The sequence below is a fragment of the Myxocyprinus asiaticus genome, chromosome 43, assembly GCF_019703515.2.
Source record: "Myxocyprinus asiaticus isolate MX2 ecotype Aquarium Trade chromosome 43, UBuf_Myxa_2, whole genome shotgun sequence".
In the NCBI taxonomy this organism is placed as follows: Eukaryota; Metazoa; Chordata; class Actinopteri; order Cypriniformes; family Catostomidae; genus Myxocyprinus; species Myxocyprinus asiaticus.
In genome coordinates, this window is record NC_059386.1 from 1,881,396 (window position 1) to 1,893,498 (window position 12,103).

The 12,103-nt window shown below is 36.1% G+C and overlaps 1 pseudogene; it reads right to left on the minus strand.

The window, feature by feature from the left end:
• The window catches only part of LOC127433194 (bifunctional 3'-5' exonuclease/ATP-dependent helicase WRN-like), a 67,998-nt pseudogene that overhangs the window by 12,247 nt on the left and 43,648 nt on the right, over window positions 1-12,103 (minus strand).

Consider the following 12,103-nt stretch of genomic DNA (forward strand, 5'->3'; position numbering starts at 1 on the left):
GGGGGGACATTCCACTCCCTCAAGCAGTTTCTAATCTCATTACAGCTATTCCTTCGTTTTTCATTTTAATATCTCACAATAATATATTTAATTTATTCTTCAACAGTGAAAATAGTAATAATAACTCTCTTATGTTTACTTTCTCCCTTTCCTTACTCTCTCAGGAGAAGGAACTTCCATTCTATCTTAATAAAATAACATTAATCAAGTTTTTAAACTAACAGAAAGTTAGTAAAAGTTTAAACAGGATGAAGTAGTAAAGAGGCACAATGGAAATTCAAACAAATCTCTTTTCTTGTGTCTTGAAATAACTGATCAGTAAAATACACTAGCCTTTTTAATTTCTCATGTCTCTTATTTTTTATGTCTTAATGTTTCAGCATCATTTAACAATAAGATTTTTCATTTATTATTCTCATACTTATCAGCATTTCTTAAATTATTCAGTTAAATAGCAGAGCCAAAACTCACAGTGCAGAAACTATATGCCTCTAGAATGATACTTTCATGGATTAACTGTGGCAAATAAAAATAGTAGTAATAGAAAAAGACACTCAATCCTTCTTTGTAGCACCCACTAACCTTTTATTTATTTTTTTTAAGTGAGGGTACTCTCTGGAAAATTTGGGGAAGTAACCAATCCAATAGGTAACTCTAACATTGCCATCAAGTTTGTAATATTTCTTCAAATTAATAAATCAGTGGTTAGCTGCTAGATTTAAATTTAGACCCTCAGAATAATTTAGACATGTGTTTTGAACCCATTGATGGCAGTCTGGTTAGTCATATAAGACTGAAATTAACTTATCCAGAGAAACTTTAATCCACATTAGAAATGGCAAATCAGCAATGATTACCAGAAGTAATGGAGCAGGAGGATGAATCAGATAATAGCCCACATCATTTTCGGTCTTTTTTCCTCCGGATTTTTACCTGCATTATTAGTAACTTCAATAAATCATCTGGCCCAGCCATCTGCAATGGTGAGAGACTAGTTCCAGAATGAGTTAGTGAAACAACATACAAAATGATGACAAAAGAAAGGGTAAAACATAGAATCAAAGACACACACAGAATAGACTCATGAATATGAAGTTATTAACATTCATAATTGAGGAAGTTATGATGTTCAATTTAATCTTAATGTTTCTCCATGGGTTTCCCCAATTGACCAATTTTTCCTTAGAATTATCAATAATTTTTTACAAATCAAATACATCAAAGATATTTCTTAATTCTTAAAATCAGAACTTCTAGCATGAATAACATTTTCCATTATATGCACTTTTAAAAGAAGAAAACTTATATTTTATTAGGTATCGGAGCATCTGAGCAAAACTGTTTACAATGTTTGCTTAGTTCTTCCTCCTTATTGGAGGTTGGAACTTTATTTTTCATTTTATCTGGCATGATTGGTCACAGATCAAACCCAAGGAAAAAGCATCAGTATTGGCAAGGTTGCCACACATAAAAATCAGAAAACCAGGTATTAAGAACACATCTTCAGTTGATTGGAACTGCAGAGAACATGAAATGATCCAAATCATTCTTAAATTTATTTTCCTTTAATTTTAGTCTCAAAGACAGCTTCTCAGTGTACCCATGATCAACCAATGCCTACACGGTGTATATAAAACAAAAAATAAAAAAGAAAGAAATATCCAAACTAAAAGAATCTGCTATCTATCTTTTCTAAATTTGGGGCACCCCTGTCTGAGTGGAGACACCAAGACAGATGAGTTTTCCCATTCAAAGTCTCCAAACAATCATTTGCAGTATTGAGTATAACCCCTCCCACTCAGTCTGCTTACAGAGCAGCGTCTCACTCAATCTCTCCATCAGACAGTCCCTAAGAAAATAAACTCTACCCATCTTATTTTTGTTGGTTGATCAAGTTTATTTGTAAATTTGCACTCCAGTCATACTCAAACACATACTCAAAAAAAAAAAAATAATCATGGGTTCTTACATTTAAATATTAAGACTTTACAGTGTTTATTTTAATATTGTTCAAAATGTTATTCTCTCATAAACTGGACCAGACAGAATGTAAAACAGACACATGAATGTGAAGTTTTCTCATTTAAGGTTTACTTTTAATACTCTAGTTAAAAAAAATAAAAATTATTAGTCAGTTTCAACTTTTTTCCTCTTTCCCATTTCTTTAAGATTTTATTAATACATTTTTTACACAGTGGGTTCCTAGATGTTAGTATTTCCACTGGAGCGTTTGCCATAATTATACCTTATTGTAATGTGACTACACTTATCTTCAATACAACTTTTGTTTGAAATCCAATTATTTAGTTGACATTAAAGTAATACACTGGACTCAAAACTTTGTTTGTCCAGATTATGTGATATCATCGTTAACTCTAAGCACAGATATACCACTTGCTCTTTCTCAGTTTGGTTAATCTCATATTACGCTTCCTTCATGGCATGAAAAGAACAGCCCAAGGCGGTATCTCATCCAGCCAGCTAAGAGTTAACTTTTTGTAAAAGTGTGAGTGAAAGCAAACAGTTGCACTTCACAGTCACTTCACACACACTTTCAGACACAGATATAAACATTTTCACAAACACTGAAACTTTCACACTTTTTACAAACATAAGGCCTTTGTAAACACAGAGCTCTCAAAAATACAATAAAATCCTAAAACAGAACTATGACTTCAGCCCCTCCCTTCGCTCTCCTTCTCTCAGTCATACACTCTCAATCCTGTACTCATTTACTCCCACTGTGGAAGAGAAAAACAGGTGCCTTTTCGTCACTTTAGTTTAGTTCTTTATTAATAATTGTGTTTCTTTATCTGGATCACACCAACTACAATTTGGATGATGTCCAGATAAGCAACAAAGCCAGTGTCTCAGAATATTTTAATTCTTTTCTCAATTTGTATCTTCATTTATAACTATCCAATTCTAGGCCTAATAACTCTTGTTTGCTTTACAACACATTTCTCATGAGAAACTTACATGGACACATATTAGCATCACACACAGCACAACATATTGCAGCCAGCATAAGCAAGCACAATACAGTCAGTCAACAAACACATCAACCCACGCAGCCTAAATACAACAACAATGCAAGTGATTTTGTACACAGCTTAACACAACCAACATACTTATTTACATCAACTTATTCAAAACAAACATGTTTAAAATCTTCAGCATGTACTTTGAAATATCCAAATATCTTAACTATCACTATGCCCCTCTTGGGCGACCACACCTCTTGAGTGCCTACCAATTTCCCTAAATGCAGTGCTATTTTGAGAACAAGGCCAACCATCCATGTGGGCTCCTTTTTTCTCAGCCAGGTCAAAGGCCAACCATCCATGTGGGCTACTTATCATTTACTGGTGTCACTGCATTCAGCGTTATTCGCAGAATTCAAAACACCCCTCTTCTGGGTGACCTACCAGAGCTGCTCACTTCCGCGCTGCCTAGAGGTACAGTATCAGTAGGATTTGCGTGCTTCAACTTATTTACAAGACATATTTACATTTTCATGCACAGTTGTTTGAAACCTGGAACCCAGTTCTCTATTTCATCCAATTAATCATTTAATTCAGTTCGAGACCAGAAAGGCCTTTATAGAGTTACCACCCGGGCCAGACCTTGCAACAGACCTCACAAAAACACCATTTAAGTGCCGGTCCCTTTGTGGTCACCAAAACATGTTGTGGATCGTAGGGAAGACTTTGCTTCCCTCTCTGTAAGAAAACTTTCGAAGTCAGGAGTTCCAGGTGTCAAAGTTTAGATATTATTGAGCAAATCAACAAACCCGAGACGTCAGCTGAGATCTCACTGTCTTGGTCAAAACCCTTTGTCTTTATACAGTATTTTATCTAGCATTACCTCATGTCTTCACTCTCTTAATATTTTTTGTATGCAATGGATTCTGTTTCCCACCATTATTTCACAGAGCTTCTGACCTCTTTTTAATGGTGGAAACCTGGCTTTTAGTCCAAAACAAAATAACATTTTAAATTAATTTATCATAAAAGTATACATTTTAATGAATAATACGTCACAATCCGAGTATATATAGTTACATTGATTATTGGTTGTGTCAATCTTTTAACTTTGCTGTACTTTCCCAGAGCTTTCTCATGACTCAGTACCATTGTTCTTTGCTTACAGCTGAGGACATAAGAGTATTTCTTGCAACATTTCTGCTACAACTTAGTGCACTGAGTGTTTCTTGTAACATCAGCACTTTTACTCCTCATATGCCCTCTCCTGTGTCACACAAAGTCCACACTTCTAGTATCCTCATATGCCCTCTCCTGGGTCACACACAAAGTCCAGGCTATTCTATATTAGAACTTTTCTACATTTGATATATAAAAATCTACTATATGTTCCACCATCATGACTTTGCGGTGTGGATCTATAAGATATACTTTAAAAGTATCAATAAACCTGCTCTTCGGGAAAAAATGCAAGTTTGTGTTCAACTTATTTGCTCTGCAAACTCTATACAGGCATTAGATTTTTAGGACACCGATATTTCAGAATGACCAGGGCAACATTTCAGATGCGATGATTGGTCCGTTCCATCCGGTTATGAATTATTCAGTCACATGATTTTTTTGATGTGCATCTTGTATTCCTGTTAAATTCAATAGGAGTTTATTCGGTAAATGTGTTTCCATAGTTTATATGCATTTCTTCTTATCGAATAATGTATCCACTTCAAGCGAGCGTATACGTTTTCCATGCACATTTTGGAGATTTTATTCGCATCTTGGTGTTTCCATCCAGCAGATTTTATGCAATATCCTAAAATGCGCATAAAAAGGCATCGATGGAAAAATAGCTATTGACGGCTTTTCTTTTGTCTGTTCTTAAAAATATAATAAAGTGTGTTTCTTCAAGCGCGTCTTATCTAACAGCATTTCTTTTCATGTGTCACTCCGAGACATCTTACAGGTCACCCACCTGTTGTGGGTAGATGAGCAAAATTACCCGCGCATGAAATACATTTGGACGAGGAGCTCGCAAACTGGATACAGCCTCATCACATTTTGCGGGTGGCGGGTGCTAGTTTCACACCCTGGGCTACCGTTTAATATATTTGGCGACTTTCCAGATCCATTGTTTTGCCATTTCCCGATATTGTCAATCATGTCTGTTTGGAATCTGGATTTTATTTAATAGACTATATATAGTTACAGTAGAACCAATTATTAGATTTATCCATCTACAAAATCTTTGAAAAGTAATTAAAAAGTCTGTGTAAACACGCCTTTGGCAAGAATAATATTGAATTTATTTCTAGTTATATTTTAGCATCTTCAAAGTAGTCACCCTTTGCCTAGAATTTGCAGACATGTACTCTTGACATTTTCTCAACCAACTTCTTGAGGTATCACCCTGGGATGCTTTTTAAACAGTATTGAAGGAGTTCCCATCTATGTTGGGCACTTATTGGCTGCTTTTCTTTATTATTTGGTCCAAGTCATCAATTTCAAAACCTTTTTTTTTTTTTTAATATTACAATTTAGTTTTATAATGAAATAAATTAATATGGTGGCACAATTATATTTTTGTCTACAAAACTAATTTCAAACATTTAAGCATACGCCTTCAGATCAAAAGATTTTTAAGATCACGAGAAACATTTCAGTCAAGTGTTTCAAAAGTTTTGACCGGTTTCTGATTTGTTAAATCTTAAGTCTTTGACAATTATATTGGTGTTTCTTATATGCCACGTTTTCGCTTATAACTTCACTAAAAACACACGTAACATAAAATAACACAGACCATTAGAGGTGGTGATTATCTTTCAAATGAGCCCAAACACAAGGTAATTGGATGCATAGATCATTAGATAATCCACATAAAGCACAATGCTACATAGGCCACCAGGAGATAGCACCAAGTACATGACACAGACTCAATGATGACTCAAATGACACAGAATGAAACTCATTCTGTGAAATCTCATGACTAAAATCATGTCCCCATGCTATGCAAACCTTTAGTCATTGTTGTGTTTGCATGTGTAATTAGTTCTTATGTACAATTATTTTGTTTTATTTGTTTAGAGAGACTTTGACACATGGAGATGTTTTTGGACATTATCATAAATTATATTTGTAATGATATAACTTTTTATTGCTTTGTCGTATTAACAAACACTTTCTCAGATACAGCTGACATGATTGGGAACAAAACAAAAGCAGTTTGTTGGGAGCCACCTTATTTGAACCCAGAGATATATAATGTCAAATCAGAAAAATAAGAAAAAAGTTCATTTTTGGCTCTTTTTTTTTGGGGTGATTTTTCAGCAGTTTCTTAGGCTGAGAGTCTTAGAATGTATCATAATCTATATTATTAAAAATGTGAAAAGTTTTCTTTACAATTACACCAAAAACTTCACACACTTTTTTTTTTTTTTTTTTTTTTTGGCAAGTTATAAGCCTTCATTTTGGGTATGCCACTGAAACAGGAAATCACCTTCAGAGCTTTAAGGGTTAATAGATTTAAACATTAAAAATGCACTGAAATCTGGGTAGCTGTAGAGAAAGAAAAAGGCTTCTTCCAACATACTGCTTTGTACTCGGAACAGATACAATTAGGGTTGCAACTAATCATTATTTTGAAAATCGATTAATCTGTTCATAATTTTTTCATGTAACCAATTAATCAGATTAAAAAGCCTAATTTTATCTCCTGTATATTATTAAAAAAGAAAAATATTTTAATATCAAATGCAAATAAAAAGCCAAAACAAATATACAAACTCCATACAGCTTTTCATTTTTAATTAATTATATATATATATATATATATATATATATATATATATATATATATATATATATATATATATATAAAAATTAAAAAAATCTGTCCAGTGTGGATGCAGCCAGAAAATTTAAACAGGACAGTTTTAGGCTCGAAGGTTCTTCAGAATCACACACATATTCTCTCCACTGAACATAGTAAGGTCTTAATACTATTAATATGAGAGACTCATTGTAATAATTCCATTACAGTTACTGTTCCTGCAAAAATATAATTTACCGTGGTATGTGTAGCATTTCAATTAAATACAGTTCCATTTAAATCTAAATTTGATGTCCAACAACATTTTATCTAAATAAATATTTTAGTAAAAATAATTTTGCTCCCTCTCTCTGCTGTGCTCTTTGATTGACGCAGTTTAACATTTCACAAAATGGACATATGCGCATGATATTAAATTAATAAAATGTACACATTATAGAATATGTAAGTAAAATGTAAGTGATGCGCTGAGGAAAACACCTTTGAAGAGCAATAAACAGCACAAGCAGTCAGTCTGTCAGCATGTGACGTGGCAGCCAGCCCAGGTTCTCCGTGCAACAACGCATATCCAACTAATTTAGGATGAAATTCATGGTTTCATATTTTAATTAGAATTTATTATCAATTATATTGATCATCTTTTCCTTCCCTAGATAGAATCCCTCATAAACTATAATTACTGGATTACTGGGATAAGCCAGAAATTAAAACAATTACCACAAAGAACTAAATTTTTCATTCAGTATAATGAGGTTTTGAAAACATCTTTTACAGGTTAATTGCTTCTCATGAGCATAAGATTGTATAAACAGCTCATGCATTAAAATTAACTGGTGGCTGGTCTCAAGTACGCCAAATAGACAGTGTGTATGAGCACGGAGTGCACATATGTATCCATACAGTATGTGTCTGTGTGTGTGTGTGTGTGTGTGTGTGTGTGTGTGTGTGTGTGTGTCTTACCGTGGTACTGACGCTCTGCTGAACAGTTCTTTATTGGGCTGCATTTGCAGTTTTCTTTGTGTCTGATCTTCAGCTTTAATCAGCCATGATTTGCCCTGAGAAAAACTTTCACATACAAACACACGCAATCACTATTTTCCATAAAAATAAAAACCTTTTCTCCACAATTTGAGCATATGCAACATATCTGAAGACTCAGGCCACTTTTACAATGGCTATGTAACTGTACATCACATTATGCACCAAGTTTCAATGTCTTTGCTTTCATTAATGGTTTGATGGTCTTTTTTCATTTAGGGTAACCGAAACCAACCCAGGACTCAACAAGAAGGATGGCCTGCTGGGCCGGAGCCAGTGTAACAAAGCAGAGGACAGTTTGGAAGCCAAAGGGGTCCTAAACCTTGTGGGAATTTCCAAACCATAACCAGTTTTTTCTTTTTTACAGTAAGAATATGCCTCTTTTATGCCCTCAATGATTTTCATCGGGTCCAGCAACATTAAACCAAGCATACAAAGCAGCAAAGTATGTGTAATGTTTTAATGTGGACATTTAGAGCAACAGCCAGATTTATACCTATATATTCAGATTTCTCCAGACATAGAGGTAAAGATAAAATTATAACAGTGGAATTCAGTATAATGAGGTTTATAAACTTGGAAGTGAGTTTGCAGAGCATGGTGAATTTGTTATGACCAGTGGCTTCCATCAGATATTTTTCCAAAACAAGTTCTCAGCCCAAAGCTTTCCACCAAGACTCTGAGATTTCCTCCCTGATGCCAAAGAGTGCTTCTGAAAGCAATCCGGTACCCGCTGGGAACTCTGACACAGAGAGAATATAAACAAAATATAGAGCCATAAATCACGCTTACTGATCAGGTGGTGGACACGGTGTTGCACAGTACAAATAAACATGTCAGAACATCAGATGTGTAGTCTAAGAAAGAGACAGCTGTTATTGTGTGTGCTGGTTGACTTACAGATCCCCTCAGGAAGAGTATGGGCGCTGTGATGCCAAACCCCTCATCCATAGTGCTGACGGCGTTCATTAGCTGATACGTACACAAGCCAAAATCCTGCAGGAGCATCTCTAGATCCCCGCTGTTCACACTGAACATGAAACACAAAAACTCATACTACTTTTAGGTAGGCTTTTAATCCTCGGTAATAGTCTTTTAAACCCAGAGTTATAGCCACTTTTGAACCCTGACCAGGTTAGCACTGCTTTTGTTGCATTAACCCAGATATCAGAGGTATCCAGTAGCTGGGTTTAAATAAAAATGTTTCACATTTTAAATGCGCATTTCTGAAAATTCGACTAATGAACTGTAAATGCAAATTTTCTTGAGGGAGCCCGCCTTTTTTGTCATGGAGACTTTTTGCTTCGGGGAGAGTTGTATTTGCTGTAATAAAGCAATTCAGAATCAGAATGAGCTTTATTGCCATGTATGCTTACACATACAAGGAATTTGTCTTGGTGACAGGAGCTTCCAGTGTACAACCATACAAAAACAGCAGCAAGACATAGATAATAATAAAAAATTAAAAATAATTATACACATACGTACAGACACACATACTTACATACATACACATGGGTAGTGCAAATCTAATACAATCTGTTATGAAAAGTGTAAATACAAATCTGTATGTACAGTGCAAATGTTTTTTTGTTGTTGTTTTTTTTCCAGAGGAATGAAATGGCAGAGGAGGTTGGATGTGTTGGATAAATATAAGAGACTAAACTGTGTATTGCACATAGTTATTGCTCAATGGGGCAATTTAACAGTTCAGGAGATGGATAGCCTGAGGGAAAAAACTGTTCCTGTGCCTGACGGTCCAGAGTGATTTTTCCAGCCTTTTTCCTCACTCTGGAAGTGTATAGTTCTTGAAGGGGGAGCAGGGGGCAACCAATAATCCTCTCAGCAGTCCGAACTGTCCTTTGTAGTCTTCTGATATCTGATTTCGTAGCTGAACCAAACCAGACAGTTATTGAAGTGCAAAGGACAGACTCAATGACTGCCGAGTAGAACTGTATCAGCAGTTCCTGTGGCAGGTTGAATTTCCTCAACTGGCGAAGGAAGTACAACCTCTGCTGGGCCTTTTTCACAGTGGAGTCAATGTGTGTCTCCCACTTCAGGTCCTGTGAGATGGTAGTGCCCAGGAACTTGAATGACTCCACTGCTGCCACAGTGCTGTTTAGAATGGTGAGGGGGGTCAGCGTTGGGGTCTTCCTCCTAATGTCCACAATCATCTCCACCGTTTTGAGCGTGTTCAGCTCAAGGTTGTTTTGACTGCACCAGACAGCCAGCTGTTCAACCTCCCTTCTGTATGCAGACTCATCGTTATCTTGGATGAGGCCGATGACAGTGGTGTCATCTGCAAACTTCAGGAGCTTGACAGAGGGGTCCTTGGCAATGCAGTCATTGGTGTAGAGGGAGAAGAGTAGTGGGGAGAGCACACATCCCTTGGGGGCACCAATGCTAATTGTGCAGGTGCTGGAAGTGAGTTTCCTGTCTCACAAGCTGCTGCCTGTCCGTCAGAAAGCTGGTAATCCACTGACAGATAGACAAGGGAACAGAGAGTTGGTGTAATTTATTCTGGAGTATAGCTGGGATGATGGTGTTGAAACAATTCTGGTGGGGGCCTGGGTAGCTCTGCGAGTAGTGACGCTGACTACCACCCCTGGAGTCGCGAGTTCGAATCCATGGCATGCTGAGTGACTCCAGCCAGGTCTCCTAAGCAACCAAATTGCCCAGTTGCTAGGGAGGGTAGAGTCACATGGGGTAACCTCCTCGTGGTCGTGATTAGTGGTTCTCGCTCTCAACGGGGCACATGGAAAATTGTGCGCGGAGAATAGCATGAGCCTCCACATGCAGAGTCTCCGCGGTGTCATGCACAACGAGCCACGTGATAAGATGCACAGATTGACGGTCTCAGAAGCAGAGGTCTCACCCAGATTGAGGTGATTAACTGCGCCACCATGAGGACATACCAAGTAGTGGGAATTGGGCATTCCAAATTGGGAGGAAAGGGGATAAAATAAAATGTATATAAATTAAAAAAAAAGGTTCTGGTGGATTGTGAGGACCCACTTTAACAACGATTTATGGGTGAAGTACTTTCGAATAACCAGGGCTACGTTTGAAGAATGTCATGGTCGGGCCTTTAGTTGAGCCAGTCATGTCAAGCTCTCGCACACCTATACCATCTGACGAGCAACCTGCCAATGCGCTTTACAAATGGTTATGACACGTCATCGTTCATGTGAATAATGTCTGTTTCCATCACTTTAATGCGCATTTTACTAATGCGAAACTCTAGAAAATCGACCTCCTAGCGCATTAAATTTTATGCAAATTTTGAGAGTTTATTTACATAAAGTGTTTCCATTTTAGGATTTCATAAGCGCGTTTTCAAAATGCGCATAAAAATAGTTGGATGGAAACGCAGCTAGTGTGAAACGATGTTGTGCACAAATTTTACAGCGAGTTGTTTAGCAATAGACAAGCCTTACATCTCATGTAAGAATGTTGAACAGCAATGATTGAAAAAGCTAACTGTTGTCATTTTATTGTTGTAGTTATTTTGTAGTGGGGGGTTGGGTATGTTGGCATACTTAGTTTTAAGAATAATCTTTCATTATTATTTCTTAAAAAAAAATAAGCAGTGAAACAATTTTGTTTTAAAATATTGTTTTTGAAGAAATTCAAAGTCAGGTGTAACAAACATGCAGGTAGCCATATACAAAAACAAAAAACAAACAAACATTAAACAGTGTGTGTGTAAGTTTAAAAAAAAATATCCAATATTGACATTTTTATGAAAAGGCAGGTCAATGGAGAAACCCTTAGAAAACTTTGTAATATGTAACCTTGAAAAATATGTTTAAAAAAGAAAAAATAATGATCAAGTTGTGTGCACTCGTGTATTCAAGGTGCAAGGAAATTTAAGGTAATTTATTCATTATTTTACAAAATGCTATAATATAAATGCTTTATCATTATAAAACCAACATGGACACAAAGATGATATTCCTACTGGTTTTAAAAAAGTTTTTTAAAGTTTGCTCATTTTTATCACCTCAGACAATGTATTTTTTGTCAATGACCCATATATTTCAGAGAACTTAAAGGGATAGTTCACCCAAAAATGTAAATTCTCTCATCATTTACTCACCCGCATGCCATCCCAGATGTGTATGACTTTCTTTTTTCCGCAGAACACAAAGATTTTTAGAAGAATATCTCAGCTATGTAAGTCCATACAATGCAAAACTTTGAAGCTCCAGAAAGCACAAAGGTAGCATAAAGTAATCAATTAGACTCCTTTTTCACT